At 48.3% G+C, this 23,877-nt stretch overlaps 47 non-coding genes and 3 pseudogenes across 47 annotated transcripts; all 50 read left to right on the top strand.

Annotated features, from left to right (window-relative positions):
* Positions 1-167: 167 nt before the first annotated feature.
* Positions 168-269, top strand: LOC147968969 (5S ribosomal RNA; annotated as a pseudogene).
* Positions 270-633: 364 nt separating this feature from the next.
* On the top strand, positions 634-752 carry LOC147968968 (5S ribosomal RNA). Its single transcript, XR_015607043.1, has one exon. It is a non-coding gene; the product is annotated as a 5S ribosomal RNA (ribosomal RNA).
* A 364-nt stretch (positions 753-1,116) lies between these two features.
* Positions 1,117-1,235, top strand: LOC147968967 (5S ribosomal RNA). The gene has a single exon (XR_015605341.1). It is a non-coding gene; the product is annotated as a 5S ribosomal RNA (ribosomal RNA).
* A 364-nt stretch (positions 1,236-1,599) lies between these two features.
* Positions 1,600-1,701, top strand: LOC147968966 (5S ribosomal RNA; annotated as a pseudogene).
* Positions 1,702-2,065: 364 nt separating this feature from the next.
* On the top strand, positions 2,066-2,167 carry LOC147968965 (5S ribosomal RNA; annotated as a pseudogene).
* Positions 2,168-2,531: 364 nt separating this feature from the next.
* On the top strand, positions 2,532-2,650 carry LOC147968964 (5S ribosomal RNA). The gene has a single exon (XR_015605715.1). It is a non-coding gene; the product is annotated as a 5S ribosomal RNA (ribosomal RNA).
* A 364-nt stretch (positions 2,651-3,014) lies between these two features.
* LOC147968963 (5S ribosomal RNA) lies at positions 3,015-3,133 on the top strand. Its single transcript, XR_015607042.1, has one exon. It is a non-coding gene; the product is annotated as a 5S ribosomal RNA (ribosomal RNA).
* A 364-nt stretch (positions 3,134-3,497) lies between these two features.
* Positions 3,498-3,616, top strand: LOC147968962 (5S ribosomal RNA). Its single transcript, XR_015605959.1, has one exon. It is a non-coding gene; the product is annotated as a 5S ribosomal RNA (ribosomal RNA).
* Positions 3,617-3,980: 364 nt separating this feature from the next.
* On the top strand, positions 3,981-4,099 carry LOC147968961 (5S ribosomal RNA). Its single transcript, XR_015606073.1, has one exon. It is a non-coding gene; the product is annotated as a 5S ribosomal RNA (ribosomal RNA).
* Positions 4,100-4,463: 364 nt separating this feature from the next.
* Positions 4,464-4,582, top strand: LOC147968960 (5S ribosomal RNA). Its single transcript, XR_015607041.1, has one exon. It is a non-coding gene; the product is annotated as a 5S ribosomal RNA (ribosomal RNA).
* A 364-nt stretch (positions 4,583-4,946) lies between these two features.
* On the top strand, positions 4,947-5,065 carry LOC147968959 (5S ribosomal RNA). Its single transcript, XR_015607040.1, has one exon. It is a non-coding gene; the product is annotated as a 5S ribosomal RNA (ribosomal RNA).
* Positions 5,066-5,429: 364 nt separating this feature from the next.
* Positions 5,430-5,548, top strand: LOC147968958 (5S ribosomal RNA). The gene has a single exon (XR_015606256.1). It is a non-coding gene; the product is annotated as a 5S ribosomal RNA (ribosomal RNA).
* A 364-nt stretch (positions 5,549-5,912) lies between these two features.
* On the top strand, positions 5,913-6,031 carry LOC147968957 (5S ribosomal RNA). The gene has a single exon (XR_015606238.1). It is a non-coding gene; the product is annotated as a 5S ribosomal RNA (ribosomal RNA).
* A 364-nt stretch (positions 6,032-6,395) lies between these two features.
* LOC147968956 (5S ribosomal RNA) lies at positions 6,396-6,514 on the top strand. Its single transcript, XR_015607039.1, has one exon. It is a non-coding gene; the product is annotated as a 5S ribosomal RNA (ribosomal RNA).
* A 364-nt stretch (positions 6,515-6,878) lies between these two features.
* On the top strand, positions 6,879-6,997 carry LOC147968955 (5S ribosomal RNA). The gene has a single exon (XR_015607038.1). It is a non-coding gene; the product is annotated as a 5S ribosomal RNA (ribosomal RNA).
* Positions 6,998-7,361: 364 nt separating this feature from the next.
* Positions 7,362-7,480, top strand: LOC147968954 (5S ribosomal RNA). The gene has a single exon (XR_015607037.1). It is a non-coding gene; the product is annotated as a 5S ribosomal RNA (ribosomal RNA).
* A 364-nt stretch (positions 7,481-7,844) lies between these two features.
* On the top strand, positions 7,845-7,963 carry LOC147968953 (5S ribosomal RNA). Its single transcript, XR_015607036.1, has one exon. It is a non-coding gene; the product is annotated as a 5S ribosomal RNA (ribosomal RNA).
* Positions 7,964-8,327: 364 nt separating this feature from the next.
* On the top strand, positions 8,328-8,446 carry LOC147968952 (5S ribosomal RNA). Its single transcript, XR_015607035.1, has one exon. It is a non-coding gene; the product is annotated as a 5S ribosomal RNA (ribosomal RNA).
* A 364-nt stretch (positions 8,447-8,810) lies between these two features.
* LOC147968951 (5S ribosomal RNA) lies at positions 8,811-8,929 on the top strand. Its single transcript, XR_015607034.1, has one exon. It is a non-coding gene; the product is annotated as a 5S ribosomal RNA (ribosomal RNA).
* Positions 8,930-9,293: 364 nt separating this feature from the next.
* On the top strand, positions 9,294-9,412 carry LOC147968950 (5S ribosomal RNA). The gene has a single exon (XR_015606278.1). It is a non-coding gene; the product is annotated as a 5S ribosomal RNA (ribosomal RNA).
* A 364-nt stretch (positions 9,413-9,776) lies between these two features.
* On the top strand, positions 9,777-9,895 carry LOC147968949 (5S ribosomal RNA). Its single transcript, XR_015607033.1, has one exon. It is a non-coding gene; the product is annotated as a 5S ribosomal RNA (ribosomal RNA).
* Positions 9,896-10,259: 364 nt separating this feature from the next.
* On the top strand, positions 10,260-10,378 carry LOC147968948 (5S ribosomal RNA). Its single transcript, XR_015605879.1, has one exon. It is a non-coding gene; the product is annotated as a 5S ribosomal RNA (ribosomal RNA).
* Positions 10,379-10,742: 364 nt separating this feature from the next.
* On the top strand, positions 10,743-10,861 carry LOC147968947 (5S ribosomal RNA). The gene has a single exon (XR_015606124.1). It is a non-coding gene; the product is annotated as a 5S ribosomal RNA (ribosomal RNA).
* A 364-nt stretch (positions 10,862-11,225) lies between these two features.
* Positions 11,226-11,344, top strand: LOC147968946 (5S ribosomal RNA). Its single transcript, XR_015607032.1, has one exon. It is a non-coding gene; the product is annotated as a 5S ribosomal RNA (ribosomal RNA).
* A 364-nt stretch (positions 11,345-11,708) lies between these two features.
* Positions 11,709-11,827, top strand: LOC147968945 (5S ribosomal RNA). The gene has a single exon (XR_015607031.1). It is a non-coding gene; the product is annotated as a 5S ribosomal RNA (ribosomal RNA).
* Positions 11,828-12,191: 364 nt separating this feature from the next.
* LOC147968944 (5S ribosomal RNA) lies at positions 12,192-12,310 on the top strand. Its single transcript, XR_015605878.1, has one exon. It is a non-coding gene; the product is annotated as a 5S ribosomal RNA (ribosomal RNA).
* Positions 12,311-12,674: 364 nt separating this feature from the next.
* LOC147968943 (5S ribosomal RNA) lies at positions 12,675-12,793 on the top strand. The gene has a single exon (XR_015606123.1). It is a non-coding gene; the product is annotated as a 5S ribosomal RNA (ribosomal RNA).
* Positions 12,794-13,157: 364 nt separating this feature from the next.
* LOC147968942 (5S ribosomal RNA) lies at positions 13,158-13,276 on the top strand. Its single transcript, XR_015607030.1, has one exon. It is a non-coding gene; the product is annotated as a 5S ribosomal RNA (ribosomal RNA).
* Positions 13,277-13,640: 364 nt separating this feature from the next.
* LOC147968941 (5S ribosomal RNA) lies at positions 13,641-13,759 on the top strand. Its single transcript, XR_015607029.1, has one exon. It is a non-coding gene; the product is annotated as a 5S ribosomal RNA (ribosomal RNA).
* Positions 13,760-14,123: 364 nt separating this feature from the next.
* On the top strand, positions 14,124-14,242 carry LOC147968940 (5S ribosomal RNA). Its single transcript, XR_015607028.1, has one exon. It is a non-coding gene; the product is annotated as a 5S ribosomal RNA (ribosomal RNA).
* Positions 14,243-14,606: 364 nt separating this feature from the next.
* On the top strand, positions 14,607-14,725 carry LOC147968939 (5S ribosomal RNA). The gene has a single exon (XR_015607027.1). It is a non-coding gene; the product is annotated as a 5S ribosomal RNA (ribosomal RNA).
* A 364-nt stretch (positions 14,726-15,089) lies between these two features.
* Positions 15,090-15,208, top strand: LOC147968938 (5S ribosomal RNA). The gene has a single exon (XR_015607026.1). It is a non-coding gene; the product is annotated as a 5S ribosomal RNA (ribosomal RNA).
* Positions 15,209-15,571: 363 nt separating this feature from the next.
* On the top strand, positions 15,572-15,690 carry LOC147968937 (5S ribosomal RNA). The gene has a single exon (XR_015607025.1). It is a non-coding gene; the product is annotated as a 5S ribosomal RNA (ribosomal RNA).
* A 364-nt stretch (positions 15,691-16,054) lies between these two features.
* LOC147968936 (5S ribosomal RNA) lies at positions 16,055-16,173 on the top strand. The gene has a single exon (XR_015607024.1). It is a non-coding gene; the product is annotated as a 5S ribosomal RNA (ribosomal RNA).
* A 364-nt stretch (positions 16,174-16,537) lies between these two features.
* LOC147968935 (5S ribosomal RNA) lies at positions 16,538-16,656 on the top strand. Its single transcript, XR_015606277.1, has one exon. It is a non-coding gene; the product is annotated as a 5S ribosomal RNA (ribosomal RNA).
* A 364-nt stretch (positions 16,657-17,020) lies between these two features.
* On the top strand, positions 17,021-17,139 carry LOC147968934 (5S ribosomal RNA). The gene has a single exon (XR_015607023.1). It is a non-coding gene; the product is annotated as a 5S ribosomal RNA (ribosomal RNA).
* A 364-nt stretch (positions 17,140-17,503) lies between these two features.
* LOC147968933 (5S ribosomal RNA) lies at positions 17,504-17,622 on the top strand. The gene has a single exon (XR_015605877.1). It is a non-coding gene; the product is annotated as a 5S ribosomal RNA (ribosomal RNA).
* Positions 17,623-17,986: 364 nt separating this feature from the next.
* LOC147968932 (5S ribosomal RNA) lies at positions 17,987-18,105 on the top strand. Its single transcript, XR_015606122.1, has one exon. It is a non-coding gene; the product is annotated as a 5S ribosomal RNA (ribosomal RNA).
* Positions 18,106-18,469: 364 nt separating this feature from the next.
* On the top strand, positions 18,470-18,588 carry LOC147968931 (5S ribosomal RNA). Its single transcript, XR_015607022.1, has one exon. It is a non-coding gene; the product is annotated as a 5S ribosomal RNA (ribosomal RNA).
* Positions 18,589-18,952: 364 nt separating this feature from the next.
* Positions 18,953-19,071, top strand: LOC147968930 (5S ribosomal RNA). Its single transcript, XR_015606276.1, has one exon. It is a non-coding gene; the product is annotated as a 5S ribosomal RNA (ribosomal RNA).
* Positions 19,072-19,435: 364 nt separating this feature from the next.
* Positions 19,436-19,554, top strand: LOC147968929 (5S ribosomal RNA). Its single transcript, XR_015606275.1, has one exon. It is a non-coding gene; the product is annotated as a 5S ribosomal RNA (ribosomal RNA).
* A 364-nt stretch (positions 19,555-19,918) lies between these two features.
* On the top strand, positions 19,919-20,037 carry LOC147968928 (5S ribosomal RNA). Its single transcript, XR_015606274.1, has one exon. It is a non-coding gene; the product is annotated as a 5S ribosomal RNA (ribosomal RNA).
* A 364-nt stretch (positions 20,038-20,401) lies between these two features.
* On the top strand, positions 20,402-20,520 carry LOC147968927 (5S ribosomal RNA). Its single transcript, XR_015606272.1, has one exon. It is a non-coding gene; the product is annotated as a 5S ribosomal RNA (ribosomal RNA).
* Positions 20,521-20,884: 364 nt separating this feature from the next.
* On the top strand, positions 20,885-21,003 carry LOC147968926 (5S ribosomal RNA). The gene has a single exon (XR_015607020.1). It is a non-coding gene; the product is annotated as a 5S ribosomal RNA (ribosomal RNA).
* Positions 21,004-21,367: 364 nt separating this feature from the next.
* Positions 21,368-21,486, top strand: LOC147968925 (5S ribosomal RNA). Its single transcript, XR_015607019.1, has one exon. It is a non-coding gene; the product is annotated as a 5S ribosomal RNA (ribosomal RNA).
* A 364-nt stretch (positions 21,487-21,850) lies between these two features.
* Positions 21,851-21,969, top strand: LOC147968924 (5S ribosomal RNA). Its single transcript, XR_015607018.1, has one exon. It is a non-coding gene; the product is annotated as a 5S ribosomal RNA (ribosomal RNA).
* Positions 21,970-22,333: 364 nt separating this feature from the next.
* LOC147968923 (5S ribosomal RNA) lies at positions 22,334-22,452 on the top strand. Its single transcript, XR_015606736.1, has one exon. It is a non-coding gene; the product is annotated as a 5S ribosomal RNA (ribosomal RNA).
* A 179-nt stretch (positions 22,453-22,631) lies between these two features.
* Positions 22,632-22,750, top strand: LOC147968922 (5S ribosomal RNA). Its single transcript, XR_015607017.1, has one exon. It is a non-coding gene; the product is annotated as a 5S ribosomal RNA (ribosomal RNA).
* A 364-nt stretch (positions 22,751-23,114) lies between these two features.
* On the top strand, positions 23,115-23,233 carry LOC147968921 (5S ribosomal RNA). The gene has a single exon (XR_015607016.1). It is a non-coding gene; the product is annotated as a 5S ribosomal RNA (ribosomal RNA).
* A 364-nt stretch (positions 23,234-23,597) lies between these two features.
* Positions 23,598-23,716, top strand: LOC147968920 (5S ribosomal RNA). Its single transcript, XR_015606245.1, has one exon. It is a non-coding gene; the product is annotated as a 5S ribosomal RNA (ribosomal RNA).
* The last annotated feature ends 161 nt before the right edge of the window (positions 23,717-23,877 follow it).

Below are 23,877 nucleotides of genomic sequence, written 5' to 3'. Positions count from 1 at the left end.
GGTGGAAATCGTGGCAAACTCGTCTTCGTAGTTGAGCGAGAGAGTAAGTAGTATAGGGCATTATCCATTAGTAGGCGACGGTTGTAATGGTAGTAAGAATGTATAGCCGTCTTTGTAGCGGACGTGGGAGTGGGAAGCATAAGGGATGAAGCCGGGGGTAACATGTCGGATGCGATCATACCAGCACTAAAGCACTGGATCCCATCAGAACTCCGAAGTTAAGCGTGCTTGGGCGAGAGTAGTACTTGGAAGTCCTCGTGTTGCATTCCCTTTTTAATTATTTTTGTACGTACGTGAGGAACAGAACGCACGTGCGTGATATATATTAAGCCTGTCATCATATTTTTGACATTTGCGATATGTTTTAGCTCGGAGCTCGTTAGTCACGCGGCTAGGGAGAGTTGGGGCGCGAAAAGCGCGTTGTGAAAGGGGTGTAAAATACGTGTTGCTGCGGTATAGAGGGAGGGGTGGAAATCATGGTAAACTCGTCTTTGTAGTTGAGCGAGAGAGTAAGTAGTATAGGGCATTATCCATTAGTAGGCGACGGTTGTAATGGTAGTAAGAATGTATAGCCGTCTTTGTAGCGGACGTGGGAGTGGGAAGCATAAGGGATGAAGCCGGGGGTAACATGTCGGATGCGATCATACCAGCACTAAAGCACCGGATCCCATCAGAACTCCGAAGTTAAGCGTGCTTGGGCGAGAGTAGTACTAGGATGGGTGACCTCCTGGGAAGTCCTCGTGTTGCATTCCCTTTTTAATTATTTTTGTACGTACGTGAGGAACAGAACGCACGTGCGTGATATATATTAAGCCTGTCATCATATTTTTGACATTTGCGATATGTTTTAGCTCGGAGCTCGTTAGTCACGCGGCTAGGGAGAGTTGGGGCGCGAAAAGCGCGTTGTGAAAGAGGTGTAAAATACGTGTTGCTGCGGTATAGAGGGAGGGGTGGAAATCGTGGTAAACTCGTCTTCGTAGTTGAGCGAGAGAGTAAGTAGTATAGGGCATTATCCATTAGTAGGCGACGGTTGTAATGGTAGTAAGAATGTATAGCCGTCTTTGTAGCGGACGTGGGAGTGGGAAGCATAAGGGATGAAGCCGGGGGTAACATGTCGGATGCGATCATACCAGCACTAAAGCACCGGATCCCATCAGAACTCCGAAGTTAAGCGTGCTTGGGCGAGAGTAGTACTAGGATGGGTGACCTCCTGGGAAGTTCTCGTGTTGCATTCCCTTTTTAATTATTTTTGTACGTACGTGAGGAACAGAACGCACGTGCGTGATATATATTAAGCCTGTCATCATATTTTTGACATTTGCGATATGTTTTAGCTCGGAGCTCGTTAGTCACGCGGCTAGGGAGAGTTGGGGCGCGAAAAGCGCGTTGTGAAAGGGGTGTAAAATACGTGTTGCTGCGGTATAGAGGGAGGGGTGGAAATCGTGGCAAACTCGTCTTCGTAGTTGAGCGAGAGAGTAAGTAGTATAGGGCATTATCCATTAGTAGGCGACGGTTGTAATGGTAGTAAGAATGTATAGCCGTCTTTGTAGCGGACGTGGGAGTGGGAAGCATAAGGGATGAAGCCGGGGGTAACATGTCGGATGCGATCATACCAGCACTAAAGCACTGGATCCCATCAGAACTCCGAAGTTAAGCGTGCTTGGGCGAGAGTAGTACTTGGAAGTCCTCGTGTTGCATTCCCTTTTTAATTATTTTTGTACGTACGTGAGGAACAGAACGCACGTGCGTGATATATATTAAGCCTGTCATCATATTTTTGACATTTGCGATATGTTTTAGCTCGGAGCTCGTTAGTCACGCGGCTAGGGAGAGTTGGGGCGCGAAAAGCGCGTTGTGAAAGGGGTGTAAAATACGTGTTGCTGCGGTATAGAGGGAGGGGTGGAAATCGTGGCAAACTCGTCTTCGTAGTTGAGCGAGAGAGTAAGTAGTATAGGGCATTATCCATTAGTAGGCGACGGTTGTAATGGTAGTAAGAATGTATAGCCGTCTTTGTAGCGGACGTGGGAGTGGGAAGCATAAGGGATGAAGCCGGGGGTAACATGTCGGATGCGATCATACCAGCACTAAAGCACTGGATCCCATCAGAACTCCGAAGTTAAGCGTGCTTGGGCGAGAGTAGTACTTGGAAGTCCTCGTGTTGCATTCCCTTTTTAATTATTTTTGTACGTACGTGAGGAACAGAACGCACGTGCGTGATATATATTAAGCCTGTCATCATATTTTTGACATTTGCGATATGTTTTAGCTCGGAGCTCGTTAGTCACGCGGCTAGGGAGAGTTGGGGCGCGAAAAGCGCGTTGTGAAAGGGGTGTAAAATACGTGTTGCTGCGGTATAGAGGGAGAGGTGGAAATCGTGGTAAACTCGTCTTCGTAGTTGAGCGAGAGAGTAAGTAGTATAGGGCATTATCCATTAGTAGGCGACGGTTGTAATGGTAGTAAGAATGTATAGCCGTCTTTGTAGCGGACGTGGGAGTGGGAAGCATAAGGGATGAAGCCGGGGGTAACATGTCGGATGCGATCATACCAGCACTAAAGCACCGGATCCCATCAGAACTCCGAAGTTAAGCGTGCTTGGGCGAGAGTAGTACTAGGATGGGTGACCTCTTGGGAAGTCCTCGTGTTGCATTCCCTTTTTAATTATTTTTGTACGTACGTGAGGAACAGAACGCACATGCGTGATATATATTAAGCCTGTCATCATATTTTTGACATTTGCGATATGTTTTAGCTCGGAGCTCGTTAGTCACGCGGCTAGGGAGAGTTGGGGCGCGAAAAGCGCGTTGTGAAAGGGGTGTAAAATACGTGTTGCTGCGGTATAGAGGGAGGGGTGGAAATCGTGGTAAACTCGTCTTCGTAGTTGAGCGAGAGAGTAAGTAGTATAGGGCATTATCCATTAGTAGGCGACGGTTGTAATGGTAGTAAGATTGTATAGCCGTCTTTGTAGCGGACGTGGGAGTGGGAAGCATAAGGGATGAAGCCGGGGGTAACATGTCGGATGCGATCATACCAGCACTAAAGCACCGGATCCCATCAGAACTCCGAAGTTAAGCGTGCTTGGGCGAGAGTAGTACTAGGATGGGTGACCTCCTGGGAAGTCCTCGTGTTGCATTCCCTTTTTAATTATTTTTGGACGTACGTGAGGAACAGAACGCACGTGCGTGATATATATTAAGCCTGTCATCATATTTTTGACATTTGCGATATGTTTTAGCTCGGAGCTCGTTAGTCACGCGGCTAGGGAGAGTTGGGGCGCGAAAAGCGCGTTGTGAAAGGGGTGTAAAATACGTGTTGCTGCGGTATAGAGGGAGGGGTGGAAATCGTGGTAAACTCGTCTTCGTAGTTGAGCGAGAGAGTAAGTAGTATAGGGCATTATCCATTAGTAGGCGACGGTTGTAATGGTAGTAAGAATGTATAGCCGTCTTTGTAGCGGACGTGGGAGTGGGAAGCATAAGGGATGAAGCCGGGGGTAACATGTCGGATGCGATCATACCAGCACTAAAGCACCGGATCCCATCAGAACTCCGAAGTTAAGCGTGCTTGGGCGAGAGTAGTACTAGGATGGATGACCTCCTGGGAAGTCCTCGTGTTGCATTCCCTTTTTAATTATTTTTGTACGTACGTGAGGAACAGAACGCACGTGCGTGATATATATTAAGCCTGTCATCATATTTTTGACATTTGCGATATGTTTTAGCTCGGAGCTCATTAGTCACGCGGCTAGGGAGAGTTGGGGCGCGAAAAGCGCGTTGTGAAAGGGGTGTAAAATACGTCTTGCTGCGGTATAGAGGGAGGGGTGGAAATCGTGGTAAACTCGTCTTCGTAGTTGAGCGAGAGAGTAAGTAGTATAGGGCATTATCCATTAGTAGGCGACGGTTGTAATGGTAGTAAGAATGTATAGCCGTCTTTGCAGCGGACGTGGGAGTGGGAAGGATAAGGGATGAAGCCGGGGGTAACATGTCGGATGCGATCATACCAGCACTAAAGCACCGGATCCCATCAGAACTCCGAAGTTAAGCGCGCTTGGGCGAGAGTAGTACTAGGATGGGTGACCTCCTGGGAAGTCCTCGTGTTGCATTCCCTTTTTAATTATTTTTGTACGTACGTGAGGAACAGAACGCACGTGCGTGATATATATTAAGCCTGTCATCATATTTTTGACATTTGCGATATGTTTTAGCTCGGAGCTCGTTAGTCACGCGGCTAGGGAGAGTTGGGGCGCGAAAAGCGCGTTGTGAAAGGGGTGTAAAATACGTGTTGCTGCGGTATAGAGGGAGGGGTGGAAATCATGGTAAACTCGTCTTCGTAGTTGAGCGAGAGAGTAAGTAGTATAAGGCATTATCCATTAGTAGGCGACGGTTGTAATGGTAGTAAGAATGTATAGCCGTCTTTGGAGCGAACGTGGGAGTGGGAAGCATAAGGGATGAAGCCGGGGGTAACATGTCGGATGCGATCATACCAGCACTAAAGCACCGGATCCCATCAGAACTCCGAAGTTAAGCGTGCTTGGGCGAGAGTAGTACTAGGATGGGTGACCTCCTGGGAAGTCCTCGTGTTGCATTCCCTTTTTAATTATTTTTGTACGTACGTGAGGAACAGAACGCACGTGCGTGATATATATTAAGCCTGTCATCATATTTTTGACATTTGCGATATGTTTTAGCTCGGAGCTTGTTAGTCACGCGGCTAGGGAGAGTTGGGGCGCGAAAAGCGCGTTGTGAAAGGGGTGTAAAATACGTGTTGCTGCGGTATAGAGGGAGGGGTGGAAATCGTGGTAAACTCGTCTTCGTAGTTGAGCGAGAGAGTAAGTAGTATAGGGCATTATCCATTAGTAGGCGACGGTTGTAATGGTAGTAAGAATGTATAGCTGTCTTTGTAGCGGACGTGGGAGTGGGAAGCATAAGGGATGAAGCCGGGGGTAACATGTCGGATGCGATCATACCAGCACTAAAGCACCGGATCCCATCAGAACTCCGAAGTTAAGCGTGCTTGGGCGAGAGTAGTACTAGGATGGGTGACCTCCTGGGAAGTCCTCGTGTTGCATTCCCTTTTTAATTATTTTTGTACGTACGTGAGGAACAGAACGCACGTGCGTGATATATATTAAGCCTGTCATCATATTTTTGACATTTGCGATATGTTTTAGCTCGGAGCTTGTTAGTCACGCGGCTAGGGAGAGTTGGGGCGCGAAAAGCGCGTTGTGAAAGGGGTGTAAAATACGTGTTGCTGCGGTATAGAGGGAGGGGTGGAAATCGTGGTAAACTCGTCTTCGTAGTTGAGCGAGAGAGTAAGTAGTATAGGGCATTATCCATTAGTAGGCGACGGTTGTAATGGTAGTAAGAATGTATAGCCGTCTTTGTAGCGGACGTGGGAGTGGGAAGCATAAGGGATGAAGCCGGGGGTAACATGTCGGATGCGATCATACCAGCACTAAAGCACCGGATCCCATCAGAACTCCGAAGTTAAGCTTGCTTGGGCGAGAGTAGTACTAGGATGGGTGACCTCCTGGGAAGTCCTCGTGTTGCATTCCCTTTTTAATTATTTTTGTACGTACGTGAGGAACAGAACGCACGTGCGTGATATATATTAAGCCTGTCATCATATTTTTGACATTTGCGATATGTTTTAGCTCGGAGCTCGTTAGTCACGCGGCTAGGGAGAGTTGGGGCGCGAAAAGCGCGTTGTGAAAGGGGTGTAAAATACGTGTTGCTGCGGTATAGAGGGAGGGGTGGAAATCGTGGTAAACTCGTCTTCGTAGTTGAGCGAGAGAGTAAGTAGTATAGGGCATTATCCATTAGTAGGCGACGGTTGTAATGGTAGTAAGAATGTATAGCCGTCTTTGTAGCGGACGTGGGAGTGGGAAGCATAAGGGATGAAGCCGGGGGTAACATGTCGGATGCGATCATACCAGCACTAAAGCACCGGATCCCATCAGAACTCCGAAGTTAAGCGTGCTTGGGCGAGAGTAGTACTAGGATGGGTGACCTCCTCGGAAGTCCTCGTGTTGCATTCCCTTTTTAATTATTTTTGTACGTACGTGAGGAACAGAACGCACGTGCGTGATATATATTAAGCCTGTCATCATATTTTTGACATTTGCGATATGTTTTAGCTCGGAGCTCGTTAGTCACGCGGCTAGGGAGAGTTGGGGCGCGAAAAGCGCGTTGTGAAAGGGGTGTAAAATACGTGTTGCTGCGGTATAGAGGGAGGGGTGGAAATCGTGGTAAACTCGTCTTCGTAGTTGAGCGAGAGAGTAAGTAGTATAGGGCATTATCCATTAGTAGGCGACGGTTGTAATGGTAGTAAGAATGTATAGCCGTCTTTGTAGCGGACGTGGGAGTGGGAAGCATAAGGGATGAAGCCGGGGGTAACATGTCGGATGCGATCATACCAGCACTAAAGCACCGGATCCCATCAGAACTCCGAAGTTAAGCGTGCTTGGGCGAGAGTAGTACTAGGATGGGTGACCTCCTGGGAAGTCCTCGTGTTGCATTCCCTTTTTAATTATTTTTGTACGTACGTGAGGAACAGAACGCACGTGCGTGATATATATTAAGCCTGTCATCATATTTTTGACATTTGCGATATGTTTTAGCTCGGAGCTCGTTAGTCACGCGGCTAGGGAGAGTTGGGGCGCGAAAAGCGCGTTGTGAAAGGGGTGTAAAATACGTGTTGCTGCGGTATAGAGGGAGGGGTGGAAATCGTGGTAAACTCGTCTTCGTAGTTGAGCGAGAGAGTAAGTAGTATAGGGCATTATCCATTAGTAGGCGACGGTTGTAATGGTAGTAAGAATGTATAGCCGTCTTTGTAGCGGACGTGGGAGTGGGAAGCATAAGGGATGAAGCCGGGGGTAACATGTCGGATGCGATCATACCAGCACTAAAGCACCGGATCCCATCAGAACTCCGAAGTTAAGCGTGCTTGGGCGAGAGTAGTACTAGGATGGGTGACCTCCTGGGAAGTCCTCGTGTTGCATTCCCTTTTTAATTATTTTTGTACGTACGTGAGGAACAGAACGCACGTGCGTGATATATATTAAGCATGTCATCATATTTTTGACATTTGCGATATGTTTTAGCTCGGAGCTCGTTAGTCACGCGGCTAGGGAGAGTTGGGGCGCGAAAAGCGCGTTGTGAAAGGGGTGTAAAATACGTGTTGCTGCGGTATAGAGGGAGGGGTGGAAATCGTGGTAAACTCGTCTTCGTAGTTGAGCGAGAGAGTAAGTAGTATAGGGCATTATCCATTAGTAGGCGACGGTTGTAATGGTAGTAAGAATGTATAGCCGTCTTTGTAGCGGACGTGGGAGTGGGAAGCATAAGGGATGAAGCCGGGGGTAACATGTCGGATGCGATCATACCAGCACTAAAGCACCGGATCCCATCAGAACTCCGAAGTTAAGCGTGCTTGGGCGAGAGTAGTACTAGGATGGGTGACCTCCTGGGAAGTCCTCGTGTTGCATTCCCTTTTTAATTATTTTTGTACGTACGTGAGGAACAGAACGCACGTGCGTGATATATATTAAGCCTGTCATCATATTTTTGACATTTGCGATATGTTTTAGCTCGGAGCTCGTTAGTCACGCGGCTAGGGAGAGTTGGGGCGCGAAAAGCGCGTTGTGAAAGGGGTGTAAAATACGTGTTGCTGCGGTATAGAGGGAGGGGTGGAAATCGTGGTAAACTCGTCTTCGTAGTTGAGCGAGAGAGTAAGTAGTATAGGGCATTATCCATTAGTAGGCGACGGTTGTAATGGTAGTAAGAATGTATAGCCGTCTTTGTAGCGGACGTGGGAGTGGGAAGCATAAGGGATGAAGTCGGGGGTAATATGTCGGATGCGATCATACCAGCACTAAAGCACCGGATCCCATCAGAACTCCGAAGTTAAGCGTGCTTGGGCGAGAGTAGTACTAGGATGGGTGACCTCCTGGGAAGTCCTCGTGTTGCATTCCCTTTTTAATTATTTTTGTACGTACGTGAGGAACAGAACGCACGTGCGTGATATATATTAAGCCTGTCATCATATTTTTGACATTTGCGATATGTTTTAGCTCGGAGCTCGTTAGTCACGCGGCTAGGGAGAGTTGGGGCGCGAAAAGCGCGTTGTGAAAGGGGTGTAAAATACGTGTTGCTGCGGTATAGAGGGAGGGGTGGAAATCGTGGTAAACTCGTCTTCGTAGTTGAGCGAGAGAGTAAGTAGTATAGGGCATTATCCATTAGTAGGCGACGGTTGTAATGGTAGTAAGAATGTATAGCCGTCTTTGCAGCGGACGTGGGAGTGGGAAGCATAAGGGATGAAGCCGGGGGTAACATGTCGGATGCGATCATACCAGCACTAAAGCACCGGATCCCATCAGAACTCCGAAGTTAAGCGTGCTTGGGCGAGAGTAGTACTAGGATGGGTGACCTCCTGGGAAGTCCTCGTGTTGCATTCCCTTTTTAATTATTTTTGTACGTACGTGAGGAACAGAACGCACGTGCGTGATATATATTAAGCCTGTCATCATATTTTTGACATTTGCGATATGTTTTAGCTCGGAGCTCGTTAGTCACGCGGCTAGGGAGAGTTGGGGCGCGAAAAGCGCGTTGTGAAAGGGGTGTAAAATACGTGTTGCTGCGGTATAGAGGGAGGGGTGGAAATCGTGGTAAACTCGTCTTCGTAGTTGAGCGAGAGAGTAAGTAGTATAGGGCATTATCCATTAGTAGGCGACGGTTGTAATGGTAGTAAGAATGTATAGCCGTCTTTGCAGCGGACGTGGGAGTGGGAAGCATAAGGGATGAAGCCGGGGGTAACATGTCGGATGCGATCATACCAGCACTAAAGCACCGGATCCCATCAGAACTCCGAAGTTAAGCGTGCTTGGGCGAGAGTAGTACTAGGATGGGTGACCTCCTGGGAAGTCCTCGTGTTGCATTCCCTTTTTAATTATTTTTGTACGTACGTGAGGAACAGAACGCACGTGCGTGATATATATTAAGCCTGTCATCATATTTTTGACATTTGCGATATGTTTTAGCTCGGAGCTCGTTAGTCACGCGGCTAGGGAGAGTTGGGGCGCGAAAAGCGCGTTGTGAAAGGGGTGTAAAATACGTGTTGCTGCGGTATAGAGGGAGGGGTGGAAATCGTGGTAAACTCGTCTTCGTAGTTGAGCGAGAGAGTAAGTAGTATAGGGCATTATCCATTAGTAGGCGACGGTTGTAATGGTAGTAAGAATGTATAGCCGTCTTTGCAGCGGACGTGGGAGTGGGAAGCATAAGGGATGAAGCCGGGGGTAACATGTCGGATGCGATCATACCAGCACTAAAGCACCGGATCCCATCAGAACTCCAAAGTTAAGCGTGCTTGGGCGAGAGTAGTACTAGGATGGGTGACCTCCTGGGAAGTCCTCGTGTTGCATTCCCTTTTTAATTATTTTTGTACGTACGTGAGGAACAGAACGCACGTGCGTGATATATATTAAGCCTGTCATCATATTTTTGACATTTGCGATATGTTTTAGCTCGGAGCTCGTTAGTCACGCGGCTAGGGAGAGTTGGGGCGCGAAAAGCGCGTTGTGAAAGGGGTGTAAAATACGTGTTGCTGCGGTATAGAGGGAGGGGTGGAAATCGTGGTAAACTCGTCTTCGTAGTTGAGCGAGAGAGTAAGTAGTATAGGGCATTATCCATTAGTAGGCGACGGTTGTAATGGTAGTAAGAATGTATAGCCGTCTTTGCAGCGGACGTGGGAGTGGGAAGCATAAGGGATGAAGCCGGGGGTAACATGTCGGATGCGATCATACCAGCACTAAAGCACCGGATCCCATCAGAACTCCGAAGTTAAGCGTGCTTGGGCGAGAGTAGTACTAGGATGGGTGACCTCCTGGGAAGTCCTCGTGTTGCATTCCCTTTTTAATTATTTTTGTACGTACGTGAGGAACAGAACGCACGTGCGTGATATATATTAAGCCTGTCATCATATTTTTGACATTTGCGATATGTTTTAGCTCGGAGCTCGTTAGTCACGCGGCTAGGGAGAGTTGGGGCGCGAAAAGCGCGTTGTGAAAGGGGTGTAAAATACGTGTTGCTGCGGTATAGAGGGAGGGGTGGAAATCGTGGTAAACTCGTCTTCGTAGTTGAGCGAGAGAGTAAGTAGTATAGGGCATTATCCATTAGTAGGCGACGGTTGTAATGGTAGTAAGAATGTATAGCCGTCTTTGCAGCGGACGTGGGAGTGGGAAGCATAAGGGATGAAGCCGGGGGTAACATGTCGGATGCGATCATACCAGCACTAAAGCACCGGATCCCATCAGAACTCCGAAGTTAAGCGTGTTTGGGCGAGAGTAGTACTAGGATGGGTGACCTCCTGGGAAGTCCTCGTGTTGCATTCCCTTTTTAATTATTTTTGTACGTACGTGAGGAACAGAACGCACGTGCGTGATATATATTAAGCCTGTCATCATATTTTTGACATTTGCGATATGTTTTGGCTCGGAGCTCGTTAGTCACGCGGCTAGGGAGAGTTGGGGCGCGAAAAGCGCGTTGTGAAAGGGGTGTAAAATACGTGTTGCTGCGGTATAGAGGGAGGGGTGGAAATCGTGGTAAACTCGTCTTCGTAGTTGAGCGAGAGAGTAAGTAGTATAGGGCATTATCCATTAGTAGGCGACGGTTGTAATGGTAGTAAGAATGTATAGCCGTCTTTGCAGCGGACGTGGGAGTGGGAAGCATAAGGGATGAAGCCGGGGGTAACATGTCGGATGCGATCATACCAGCACTAAAGCATCGGATCCCATCAGAACTCCGAAGTTAAGCGTGCTTGGGCGAGAGTAGTACTAGGATGGGTGACCTCCTGGGAAGTCCTCGTGTTGCATTCCCTTTTTAATTATTTTTGTACGTACGTGAGGAACAGAACGCACGTGCGTGATATATATTAAGCCTGTCATCATATTTTTGACATTTGCGATATGTTTTGGCTCGGAGCTCGTTAGTCACGCGGCTAGGGAGAGTTGGGGCGCGAAAAGCGCGTTGTGAAAGGGGTGTAAAATACGTGTTGCTGCGGTATAGAGGGAGGGGTGGAAATCGTGGTAAACTCGTCTTCGTAGTTGAGCGAGAGAGTAAGTAGTATAGGGCATTATCCATTAGTAGGCGACGGTTGTAATGGTAGTAAGAATGTATAGCCGTCTTTGTAGCGGACGTGGGAGTGGGAAGCATAAGGGATGAAGCCGGGGGTAACATGTCGGATGCGATCATACCAGCACTAAAGCACCGGATCCCATCAGAACTCCGAAGTTAAGCGTGCTTGGGCGAGAGTAGTACTAGGATGGGTGACCTCCTGGGAAGTCCTCGTGTTGCATTCCCTTTTTAATTATTTTTGTACGTACGTGAGGAACAGAACGCACGTGCGTGATATATATTAAGCCTGTCATCATATTTTTGACATTTGCGATATGTTTTAGCTCGGAGCTCGTTAGTCACGCGGCTAGGGAGAGTTGGGGCGCGAAAAGCGCGTTGTGAAAGGGGTGTAAAATACGTGTTGCTGCGGTATAGAGGGAGGGGTGGAAATCGTGGTAAACTCGTCTTCGTAGTTGAGCGAGAGAGTAAGTAGTATAGGGCATTATCCATTAGTAGGCGACGGTTGTAATGGTAGTAAGAATGTATAGCCGTCTTTGCAGCGGACGTGGGAGTGGGAAGCATAAGGGATGAAGCCGGGGGTAACATGTCGGATGCGATCATACCAGCACTAAAGCACCGGATCCCATCAGAACTCCGAAGTTAAGCGTGCTTGGGCGAGAGTAGTACTAGGATGGGTGACCTCCTGGGAAGTCCTCGTGTTGCATTCCCTTTTTAATTATTTTTGTACGTACGTGAGGAACAGAACGCACGTGCGTGATATATATTAAGCCTGTCATCATATTTTTGACATTTGCGATATGTTTTAGCTCGGAGCTCGTTAGTCACGCGGCTAGGGAGAGTTGGGGCGCGAAAAGCGCGTTGTGAAAGGGGTGTAAAATACGTGTTGCTGCGGTATAGAGGGAGGGGTGGAAATCGTGGTAAACTCGTCTTCGTAGTTGAGCGAGAGAGTAAGTAGTATAGGGCATTATCCATTAGTAGGCGACGGTTGTAATGGTAGTAAGAATGTATAGCCGTCTTTGCAGCGGACGTGGGAGTGGGAAGCATAAGGGATGAAGCCGGGGGTAACATGTCGGATGCGATCATACCAGCACTAAAGCACCGGATCCCATCAGAACTCCGAAGTTAAGCGTGTTTGGGCGAGAGTAGTACTAGGATGGGTGACCTCCTGGGAAGTCCTCGTGTTGCATTCCCTTTTTAATTATTTTTGTACGTACGTGAGGAACAGAACGCACGTGCGTGATATATATTAAGCCTGTCATCATATTTTTGACATTTGCGATATGTTTTGGCTCGGAGCTCGTTAGTCACGCGGCTAGGGAGAGTTGGGGCGCGAAAAGCGCGTTGTGAAAGGGGTGTAAAATACGTGTTGCTGCGGTATAGAGGGAGGGGTGGAAATCGTGGTAAACTCGTCTTCGTAGTTGAGCGAGAGAGTAAGTAGTATAGGGCATTATCCATTAGTAGGCGACGGTTGTAATGGTAGTAAGAATGTATAGCCGTCTTTGCAGCGGACGTGGGAGTGGGAAGCATAAGGGATGAAGCCGGGGGTAACATGTCGGATGCGATCATACCAGCACTAAAGCATCGGATCCCATCAGAACTCCGAAGTTAAGCGTGCTTGGGCGAGAGTAGTACTAGGATGGGTGACCTCCTGGGAAGTCCTCGTGTTGCATTCCCTTTTTAATTATTTTTGTACGTACGTGAGGAACAGAACGCACGTGCGTGATATATATTAAGCCTGTCATCATATTTTTGACATTTGCGATATGTTTTGGCTCGGAGCTCGTTAGTCACGCGGCTAGGGAGAGTTGGGGCGCGAAAAGCGCGTTGTGAAAGGGGTGTAAAATACGTGTTGCTGCGGTATAGAGGGAGGGGTGGAAATCGTGGTAAACTCGTCTTCGTAGTTGAGCGAGAGAGTAAGTAGTATAGGGCATTATCCATTAGTAGGCGACGGTTGTAATGGTAGTAAGAATGTATAGCCGTCTTTGTAGCGGACGTGGGAGTGGGAAGCATAAGGGATGAAGCCGGGGGTAACATGTCGGATGCGATCATACCAGCACTAAAGCACCGGATCCCATCAGAACTCCGAAGTTAAGCGTGCTTGGGCGAGAGTAGTACTAGGATGGGTGACCTCCTGGGAAGTCCTCGTGTTGCATTCCCTTTTTAATTATTTTTGTACGTACGTGAGGAACAGAACGCACGTGCGTGATATATATTAAGCCTGTCATCATATTTTTGACATTTGCGATATGTTTTAGCTCGGAGCTCGTTAGTCACGCGGCTAGGGAGAGTTAGGGCGCGAAAAGCGCGTTGTGAAAGGGGTGTAAAATACGTGTTGCTGTGGTATAGAGGGAGGGGTGGAAATCGTGGTAAACTCGTCTTCGTAGTTGAGCGAGAGAGTAAGTAGTATAGGGCATTATCCATTAGTAGGCGACGGTTGTAATGGTAGTAAGAATGTATAGCCGTCTTTGTAGCGGACGTGGGAGTGGGAAGCATAAGGGATGAAGCCGGGGGTAACATGTCGGATGCGATCATACCAGCACTAAAGCACCGGATCCCATCAGAACTCCGAAGTTAAGCGTGCTTGGGCGAGAGTAGTACTAGGATGGGTGACCTCCTGGGAAGTCCTCGTGTTGCATTCCCTTTTTAATTATTTTTGTACGTACGTGAGGAACAGAACGCACGTGCGTGATATATATTAAGCATGTCATCATATTTTTGACATTTGCGATATGTTTTAGCTCGGAGCTCGTTAGTCACGCGGCTAGGGAGAGTTGGGGCGCGAAAAGCGCGTTGTGAAAGGGGTGTAAAATACGTGTTGCTGCGGTATAGAGGGAGGGGTGGAAATCGTGGTAAACTCGTCTTCGTAGTTGAGCGAGAGAGTAAGTAGTATAGGGCATTATCCATTAGTAGGCGACGGTTGTAATGGTAGTAAGAATGTATAGCCGTCTTTGTAGCGGACGTGGGAGTGGGAAGCATAAGGGATGAAGCCGGGGGTAACATGTCGGATGCGATCATACCAGCACTAAAGCACCGGATCCCATCAGAACTCCGAAGTTAAGCGTGCTTGGGCGAGAGTAGTACTAGGATGGGTGACCTCCTGGGAAGTCCTCGTGTTGCATTCCCTTTTTAATTATTTTTGTACGTACGTGAGGAACAGAACGCACGTGCGTGATATATATTAAGCCTGTCATCATATTTTTGACATTTGCGATATGTTTTAGCTCGGAGCTCGTTAGTCACGCGGCTAGGGAGAGTTGGGGCGCGAAAAGCGCGTTGTGAAAGGGGTGTAAAATACGTGTTGCTGCGGTATAGAGGGAGGGGTGGAAATCGTGGTAAACTCGTCTTCGTAGTTGAGCGAGAGAGTAAGTAGTATAGGGCATTATCCATTAGTAGGCGACGGTTGTAATGGTAGTAAGAATGTATAGCCGTCTTTGTAGCGGACGTGGGAGTGGGAAGCATAAGGGATGAAGTCGGGGGTAATATGTCGGATGCGATCATACCAGCACTAAAGCACCGGATCCCATCAGAACTCCGAAGTTAAGCGTGCTTGGGCGAGAGTAGTACTAGGATGGGTGACCTCCTGGGAAGTCCTCGTGTTGCATTCCCTTTTTAATTATTTTTGTACGTACGTGAGGAACAGAACGCACGTGCGTGATATATATTAAGCCTGTCATCATATTTTTGACATTTGCGATATGTTTTAGCTCGGAGCTCGTTAGTCACGCGGCTAGGGAGAGTTGGGGCGCGAAAAGCGCGTTGTGAAAGGGGTGTAAAATACGTGTTGCTGCGGTATAGAGGGAGGGGTGGAAATCGTGGTAAACTCGTCTTCGTAGTTGAGCGAGAGAGTAAGTAGTATAGGGCATTATCCATTAGTAGGCGACGGTTGTAATGGTAGTAAGAATGTATAGCCGTCTTTGCAGCGGACGTGGGAGAGGGAAGCATAAGGGATGAAGCCGGGGGTAACATGTTGGATGCGATCATACCAGCACTAAAGCACCGGATCCCATCAGAACTCCGAAGTTAAGCGTGCTTGGGCGAGAGTAGTACTAGGATGGGTGACCTCCTGGGAAGTCCTCGTGTTGCATTCCCTTTTTAATTATTTTTGTACGTACGTGAGGAACAGAACGCACGTGCGTGATATAAATTAAGCCTGTCATCATATTTTTGACATTTGCGATATGTTTTAGCTCGGAGCTCGTTAGTCACGCGGCTAGGGAGAGTTGGGCGCGAAAAGCGCGTTGTGAAAGGGGTGTAAAATACGTGTTGCTGCGGTATAGAGGGAGGGATGGAAATCGTGGTAAACTCGTCTTCGTAGTTGAGCGAGAGAGTAAGTAGTATAGGGCATTATCCATTAGTAGGCGACGGTTGTAATGGTAGTAAGAATGTATAGCCGTCTTTGCAGCGGACGTGGGAGTGGGAAGCATAAGGGATGAAGCCGGGGGTAACATGTCGGATGCGATCATACCAGCACTAAAGCACCGGATCCCATCAGAACTCCGAAGTTAAGCGTGCTTGGGCGAGAGTAGTACTAGGATGGGTGACCTCCTGGGAAGTCCTCGTGTTGCATTCCCTTTTTAATTATTTTTGTACGTACGTGAGGAACAGAACGCACGTGCGTGATATATATTAAGCCTGTCATCATATTTTTGACATTCGCGATATGTTTGAGCTCGGAGCTCGTTAGTCACGCGGCTAGGGAGAGCTGGGGCGCGAAAAGCGCGTTGTGAAAGGGGTGTAAAATACGTGTTGCTGCGGTATAGAGGGAGGGGTGGAAATCGTGGTAAACTCGTCTTCGTAGTTGAGCGAGAGAGTAAGTAGTATAGGGCATTATCCATTAGTAGGCGACGGTTGTAATGGTAGTAAGAATGTATAGCCGTCTTTGCAGCGGACGTGGGAGTGGGAAGCATAAGGGATGAAGCCGGGGGTAACATGTCGGATGCGATCATACCAGCACTAAAGCACCGGATCCCATCAGAACTCCGAAGTTAAGCGTGCTTGGGCGAGAGTAGTACTAGGATGGGTGACCTCCTGGGAAGTCCTCGTGTTGCATTCCCTTTTTAATTATTTTTGTACGTACGTGGGGAACAGAACGCACGTGCGTGATATATATTAAGCCTGTCATCATATTTTTGACATTTGCGATATGTTTTAGCTCGGAGCTCGTTAGTCACGCGGCTAGGGAGAGTTGGGGCGCGAAAAGCGCGTTGTGAAAGGGGTGTAAAATACGTGTTGCTGCGGTATAGAGGGAGGGGTGGAAATCGTGGTAAACTCGTCTTCGTAGTTGAGCGAGAGAGTAAGTAGTATAGGGCATTATCCATTAGTAGGCGACGGTTGTAATGGTAGTAAGAATGTATAGCCGTCTTTGCAGCGGACGTGGGAGTGGGAAGCATAAGGGATGAAGCCGGGGGTAACATGTCGGATGCGATCATACCAGCACTAAAGCACCGGATCCCATCAGAACTCCAAAGTTAAGCGTGCTTGGGCGAGAGTAGTACTAGGATGGGTGACCTCCTGGGAAGTCCTCGTGTTGCATTCCCTTTTTAATTATTTTTGTACGTACGTGAGGAACAGAACGCACGTGCGTGATATATATTAAGCCTGTCATCATATTTTTGACATTTGCGATATGTTTTAGCTCGGAGCTCGTTAGTCACGCGGCTAGGGAGAGTTGGGGCGCGAAAAGCGCGTTGTGAAAGGGGTGTAAAATACGTGTTGCTGCGGTATAGAGGGAGGGGTGGAAATCGTGGTAAACTCGTCTTCGTAGTTGAGCGAGAGAGTAAGTAGTATAGGGCATTATCCATTAGTAGGCGACGGTTGTAATGGTAGTAAGAATGTATAGCCGTCTTTGCAGCGGACGTGGGAGTGGGAAGCATAAGGGATGAAGCCGGGGGTAACATGTCGGATGCGATCATACCAGCACTAAAGCACCGGATCCCATCAGAACTCCGAAGTTAAGCGTGCTTGGGCGAGAGTAGTACTAGGATGGGTGACCTCCTGGGAAGTCCTCGTGTTGCATTCCCTTTTTAATTATTTTTGTACGTACGTGAGGAACAGAACGCACGTGCGTGATATATATTAAGCCTGTCATCATATTTTTGACATTTGCGATATGTTTTAGCTCGGAGCTCGTTACTCACGCGGCTAGGGAGAGTTGGGGCGCGAAAAGCGCGTTGTGAAAGGGGTGTAAAATACGTGTTGCTGCGGTATAGAGGGAGGGGTGGAAATCGTGGTAAACTCGTCTTCGTAGTTGAGCGAGAGAGTAAGTAGTATAGGGCATTATCCATTAGTAGGCGACGGTTGTAATGGTAGTAAGAATGTATAGCCGTCTTTGCAGCGGACGTGGGAGTGGGAAGCATAAGGGATGAAGCCGGGGGTAACATGTCGGATGCGATCATACCAGCACTAAAGCACCGGATCCCATCAGAACTCCGAAGTTAAGCGTGTTTGGGCGAGAGTAGTACTAGGATGGGTGACCTCCTGGGAAGTCCTCGTGTTGCATTCCCTTTTTAATTATTTTTGTACGTACGTGAGGAACAGAACGCACGTGCGTGATATATATTAAGCCTGTCATCATATTTTTGACATTTGCGATATGTTTTGGCTCGGAGCTCGTTAGTCACGCGGCTAGGGAGAGTTGGGGCGCGAAAAGCGCGTTGTGAAAGGGGTGTAAAATACGTGTTGCTGCGGTATAGAGGGAGGGGTGGAAATCGTGGTAAACTCGTCTTCGTAGTTGAGCGAGAGAGTAAGTAGTATAGGGCATTATCCATTAGTAGGCGACGGTTGTAATGGTAGTAAGAATGTATAGCCGTCTTTGCAGCGGACGTGGGAGTGGGAAGCATAAGGGATGAAGCCGGGGGTAACATGTCGGATGCGATCATACCAGCACTAAAGCATCGGATCCCATCAGAACTCCGAAGTTAAGCGTGCTTGGGCGAGAGTAGTACTAGGATGGGTGACCTCCTGGGAAGTCCTCGTGTTGCATTCCCTTTTTAATTATTTTTGTACGTACGTGAGGAACAGAACGCACGTGCGTGATATATATTAAGCCTGTCATCATATTTTTGACATTTGCGATATGTTTTGGCTCGGAGCTCGTTAGTCACGCGGCTAGGGAGAGTTGGGGCGCGAAAAGCGCGTTGTGAAAGGGGTGTAAAATACGTGTTGCTGCGGTATAGAGGGAGGGGTGGAAATCGTGGTAAACTCGTCTTCGTAGTTGAGCGAGAGAGTAAGTAGTATAGGGCATTATCCATTAGTAGGCGACGGTTGTAATGGTAGTAAGAATGTATAGCCGTCTTTGCAGCGGACGTGGGAGTGGGAAGCATAAGGGATGAAGCCGGGGGTAACATGTCGGATGCGATCATACCAGCACTAAAGCACCGGATCCCATCAGAACTCCGAAGTTAAGCGTGCTTGGGCGAGAGTAGTACTAGGATGGGTGACCTCCTGGGAAGTCCTCGTGTTGCATTCCCTTTTTAATTATTTTTGTACGTACGTGAGGAACAGAACGCACGTGCGTGATATATATTAAGCCTGTCATCATATTTTTGACATTTGCGATATGTTTTAGCTCGGAGCTCGTTAGTCACGCGGCTAGGGAGAGTTGGGGCGCGAAAAGCGCGTTGTGAAAGGGGTGTAAAATACGTGTTGCTGCGGTATAGAGGGAGGGGTGGAAATCGTGGTAAACTCGTCTTCGTAGTTGAGCGAGAGAGTAAGTAGTATAGGGCATTATCCATTAGTAGGCGACGGTTGTAATGGTAGTAAGAATGTATAGCTGTCTTTGCAGCGGACGTGGGAGTGGGAAGCATAAGGGATGAAGACGGGGGTAACATGTCGGATGCGATCATACCAGCACTAAAGCACCGGATCCCATCAGAACTCCAAAGTTAAGCGTGCTTGGGCGAGAGTAGTACTAGGATGGGTGACCTCCTGGGAAGTCCTCGTGTTGCATTCCCTTTTTAATTATTTTTGTACGTACGTGAGGAACAGAACGCACGTGCGTGATATATATTAAGCCTGTCATCATATTTTTGACATTCGCGATATGTTTGAGCTCGGAGCTCGTTAGTCACGCGGCTAGGGAGAGCTGGGGCGCGAAAAGCGCGTTGTGAAAGGGGTGTAAAATACGTGTTGCTGCGGTATAGAGGGAGGGGTGGAAATCGTGGTAAACTCGTCTTCGTAGTTGAGCGAGAGAGTAAGTAGTATAGGGCATTATCCATTAGTAGGCGACGGTTGTAATGGTAGTAAGAATGTATAGCCGTCTTTGCAGCGGACGTGGGAGTGGGAAGCATAAGGGATGAAGCCGGGGGTAACATGTCGGATGCGATCATACCAGCACTAAAGCACCGGATCCCATCAGAACTCCAAAGTTAAGCGTGCTTGGGCGAGAGTAGTACTAGGATGGGTGACCTCCTGGGAAGTCCTCGTGTTGCATTCCCTTTTTAATTATTTTTGTACGTACGTGAGGAACAGAACGCACGTGCGTGATATATATTAAGCCTGTCATCATATTTTTGACATTTGCGATATGTTTGAGCTCGGAGCTCGTTAGTCACGCGGCTAGGGAGAGCTGGGGCGCGAAAAGCGCGTTGTGAAAGGGGTGTAAAATACGTGTTGCTGCGGTATAGAGGGAGGGGTGGAAATCGTGGTAAACTCGTCTTCGTAGTTGAGCGAGAGAGTAAGTAGTATAGGGCATTATCCATTAGTAGGCGACGGTTGTAATGGTAGTAAGAATGTATAGCCGTCTTTGCAGCGGACGTGGGAGTGGGAAGCATAAGGGATGAAGCCGGGGGTAACATGTCGGATGCGATCATACCAGCACTAAAGCACCGGATCCCATCAGAACTCCAAAGTTAAGCGTGCTTGGGCGAGAGTAGTACTAGGATGGGTGACCTCCTGGGAAGTCCTCGTGTTGCATTCCCTTTTTAATTATTTTTGTACGTACGTGAGGAACAGAACGCACGTGCGTGATATATATTAAGCCTGTCATCATATTTTTGACATTTGTGATATGTTTGAGCTCGGAGCTCGTTAGTCACGCGGCTAGGGAGAGCTGGGGCGCGAAAAGCGCGTTGTGAAAGGGGTGTAAAATACGTGTTGCTGCGGTATAGAGGGAGGGGTGGAAATCGTGGTAAACTCGTCTTCGTAGTTGAGCGAGAGAGTAAGTAGTATAGGGCATTATCCATTAGTAGGCGACGGTTGTAATGGTAGTAAGAATGTATAGCCGTCTTTGCAGCGGACGTGGGAGTGGGAAGCATAAGGGATGAAGCCGGGGGTAACATGTCGGATGCGATCATACCAGCACTAAAGCACCGGATCCCATCAGAACTCCAAAGTTAAGCGTGCTTGGGCGAGAGTAGTACTAGGATGGGTGACCTCCTGGGAAGTCCTCGTGTTGCATTCCCTTTTTAATTATTTTTGTACGTACGTGAGGAACAGAACGCACGTGCGTGATATATATTAAGCCTGTCATCATATTTTTGACATTTGCGATATGTTTTAGCTCGGAGCTCGTTAGTCACGCGGCTAGGGAGAGCTGGGGCGCGAAAAGCGCGTTGTGAAAGGGGTGTAAAATACGTGTTGCTGCGGTATAGAGGGAGGGGTGGAAATCGTGGTAAACTCGTCTTCGTAGTTGAGCGAGAGAGTAAGTAGTATAGGGCATTATCCATTAGTAGGCGACGGTTGTAATGGTAGTAAGAATGTATAGCCGTCTTTGCAGCGGACGTGGGAGTGGGAAGCATAAGGGATGAAGCCGGGGGTAACATGTCGGATGCGATCATACCAGCACTAAAGCACCGGATCCCATCAGAACTCCGAAGTTAAGCGTGCTTGGGCGAGAGTAGTACTAGGATGGGTGACCTCCTGGGAAGTCCTCGTGTTGCATTCCCTTTTTAATTATTTTTGTACGTACGTGAGGAACAGAACGCACGTGCGTGATATATATTAAGCCTGTCATCATATTTTTGACATTTGCGATATGTTTTAGCTCGGAGCTCGTTAGTCACGCGGCTAGGGAGAGCTGGGGCGCGAAAAGCGCGTTGTGAAAGGGGTGTAAAATACGTGTTGCTGCGGTATAGAGGGAGGGGTGGAAATCGTGGTAAACTCGTCTTCGTAGTTGAGCGAGAGAGTAAGTAGTATAGGGCATTATCCATTAGTAGGCGACGGTTGTAATGGTAGTAAGAATGTATAGCCGTCTTTGCAGCGGACGTGGGAGTGGGAAGCATAAGGGATGAAGCCGGGGGTAACATGTCGGATGCGATCATACCAGCACTAAAGCACCGGATCCCATCAGAACTCCGAAGTTAAGCGTGCTTGGGCGAGAGTAGTACTAGGATGGGTGACCTCCTGGGAAGTCCTCGTGTTGCATTCCCTTTTTCATTATTTTTGTACGTACGTGAGGAACAGAACGCACGTGCGTGATATATATTAAGCCTGTCATCATATTTTTGACATTTGCGATATGTTTTAGCTCGGAGCTCGTTAGTCACGCGGCTAGGGAGAGCTGGGGCGCGAAAAGCGCGTTGTGAAAGGGGTGTAAAATACGTGTTGCTGCGGTATAGAGGGAGGGGTGGAAATCGTGGTAAACTCGTCTTCGTAGTTGAGCGAGAGAGTAAGTAGTATAGGGCATTATCCATTAGTAGGCGACGGTTGTAATGGTAGTAAGAATGTATAGCCGTCTTTGCAGCGGACGTGGGAGTGGGAAGCATAAGGGATGAAGCCGGGGGTAACATGTCGGATGCGATCATACCAGCACTAAAGCACCGGATCCCATCAGAACTCCGAAGTTAAGCGTGCTTGGGCGAGAGTAGTACTAGGATGGGTGACCTCCTGGGAAGTCCTCGTGTTGCATTCCCTTTTTAATTATTTTTGTACGTACGTGAGGAACAGAACGCACGTGCGTGATATATATTAAGCCTGTCATCATATTTTTGACATTTGCGATATGTTTTAGCTCGGAGCTCGTTAGTCACGCGGCTAGGGAGAGCTGGGGCGCGAAAAGCGCGTTGTGAAAGGGGTGTAAAATACGTGTTGCTGCGGTATAGAGGGAGGGGTGGAAATCGTGGTAAACTCGTCTTCGTAGTTGAGCGAGAGAGTAAGTAGTATAGGGCATTATCCATTAGTAGGCGACGGTTGTAATGGTAGTAAGAATGTATAGCCGTCTTTGCAGCGGACGTGGGAGTGGGAAGCATAAGGGATGAAGCCGGGGGTAACATGTCGGATGCGATCATACCAGCACTAAAGCACCGGATCCCATCAGAACTCCGAAGTTAAGCGTGCTTGGGCGAGAGTAGTACTAGGATGGGTGACCTCCTGGGAAGTCCTCGTGTTGCTGCGGTATAGAGGGAGGGGTGGAAATCGTGGTAAACTCGTCTTCGTAGTTGAGCGAGAGAGTAAGTAGTATAGGGCATTATCCATTAGTAGGCGACGGTTGTAATGGTAGTAAGAATGTATAGCTGTCTTTGTAGCGGACGTGGGAGTGGGAAGCATAAGGGATGAAGCCGGGGGTAACATGTCGGATGCGATCATACCAGCACTAAAGCACCGGATCCCATCAGAACTCCGAAGTTAAGCGTGCTTGGGCGAGAGTAGTACTAGGATGGGTGACCTCCTGGGAAGTCCTCGTGTTGCATTCCCTTTTTAATTATTTTTGTACGTACGTGAGGAACAGAACGCACGTGCGTGATATATATTAAGCCTGTCATCATATTTTTGACATTTGCGATATGTTTTAGCTCGGAGCTCGTTAGTCACGCGGCTAGGGAGAGCTGGGGCGCGAAAAGCGCGTTGTGAAAGGGGTGTAAAATACGTGTTGCTGCGGTATAGAGGGAGGGGTGGAAATCGTGGTAAACTCGTCTTCGTAGTTGAGCGAGAGAGTAAGTAGTATAGGGCATTATCCATTAGTAGGCGACGGTTGTAATGGTAGTAAGAATGTATAGCCGTCTTTGTAGCGGACGTGGGAGTGGGAAGCATAAGGGATGAAGCCGGGGGTAACATGTCGGATGCGATCATACCAGCACTAAAGCACCGGATCCCATCAGAACTCCGAAGTTAAGCGTGCTTGGGCGAGAGTAGTACTAGGATGGGTGACCTCCTGGGAAGTCCTCGTGTTGCATTCCCTTTTTAATTATTTTTGTACGTACGTGAGGAACAGAACGCACGTGCGTGATATATATTAAGCCTGTCATCATATTTTTGACATTTGCGATATGTTTTAGCTCGGAGCTCGTTAGTCACGCGGCTAGGGAGAGCTGGGGCGCGAAAAGCGCGTTGTGAAAGGGGTGTAAAATACGTGTTGCTGCGGTATAGAGGGAGGGGTGGAAATCGTGGTAAACTCGTCTTCGTAGTTGAGCGAGAGAGTAAGTAGTATAGGGCATTATCCATTAGTAGGCGACGGTTGTAATGGTAGTAAGAATGTATAGCCGTCTTTGTAGCGGACGTGGGAGTGGGAAGCATAAGGGATGAAGCCGGGGGTAACATGTCGGATGCGATCATACCAGCACTAAAGCACCGGATCCCATCAGAACTCCGAAGTTAAGCGTGCTTGGGCGAGAGTAGTACTAGGATGGGTGACCTCCTGGAAAGTCCTCGTGTTGCATTCCCTTTTTAATTATTTTTGTACGTACGTGAGGAACAGAACGCACGTGCGTGATATATATTAAGCCTGTCATCATATTTTTGACATTTGCGATATGTTTTAGCTCGGAGCTCGTTAGTCACGCGGCTAGGGAGAGCTGGGGCGCGAAAAGCGCGTTGTGAAAGG

The sequence above is a fragment of the Triticum urartu genome, chromosome 5A, assembly GCF_056163025.1.
Source record: "Triticum urartu cultivar PI428250 chromosome 5A, HENAU_Tu73, whole genome shotgun sequence".
Taxonomy (NCBI): domain Eukaryota; kingdom Viridiplantae; phylum Streptophyta; class Magnoliopsida; order Poales; family Poaceae; genus Triticum; species Triticum urartu.
Note: the sequence above shows the minus strand (reverse complement) of the source record. Positions and strands in the feature narration are given on the sequence as shown.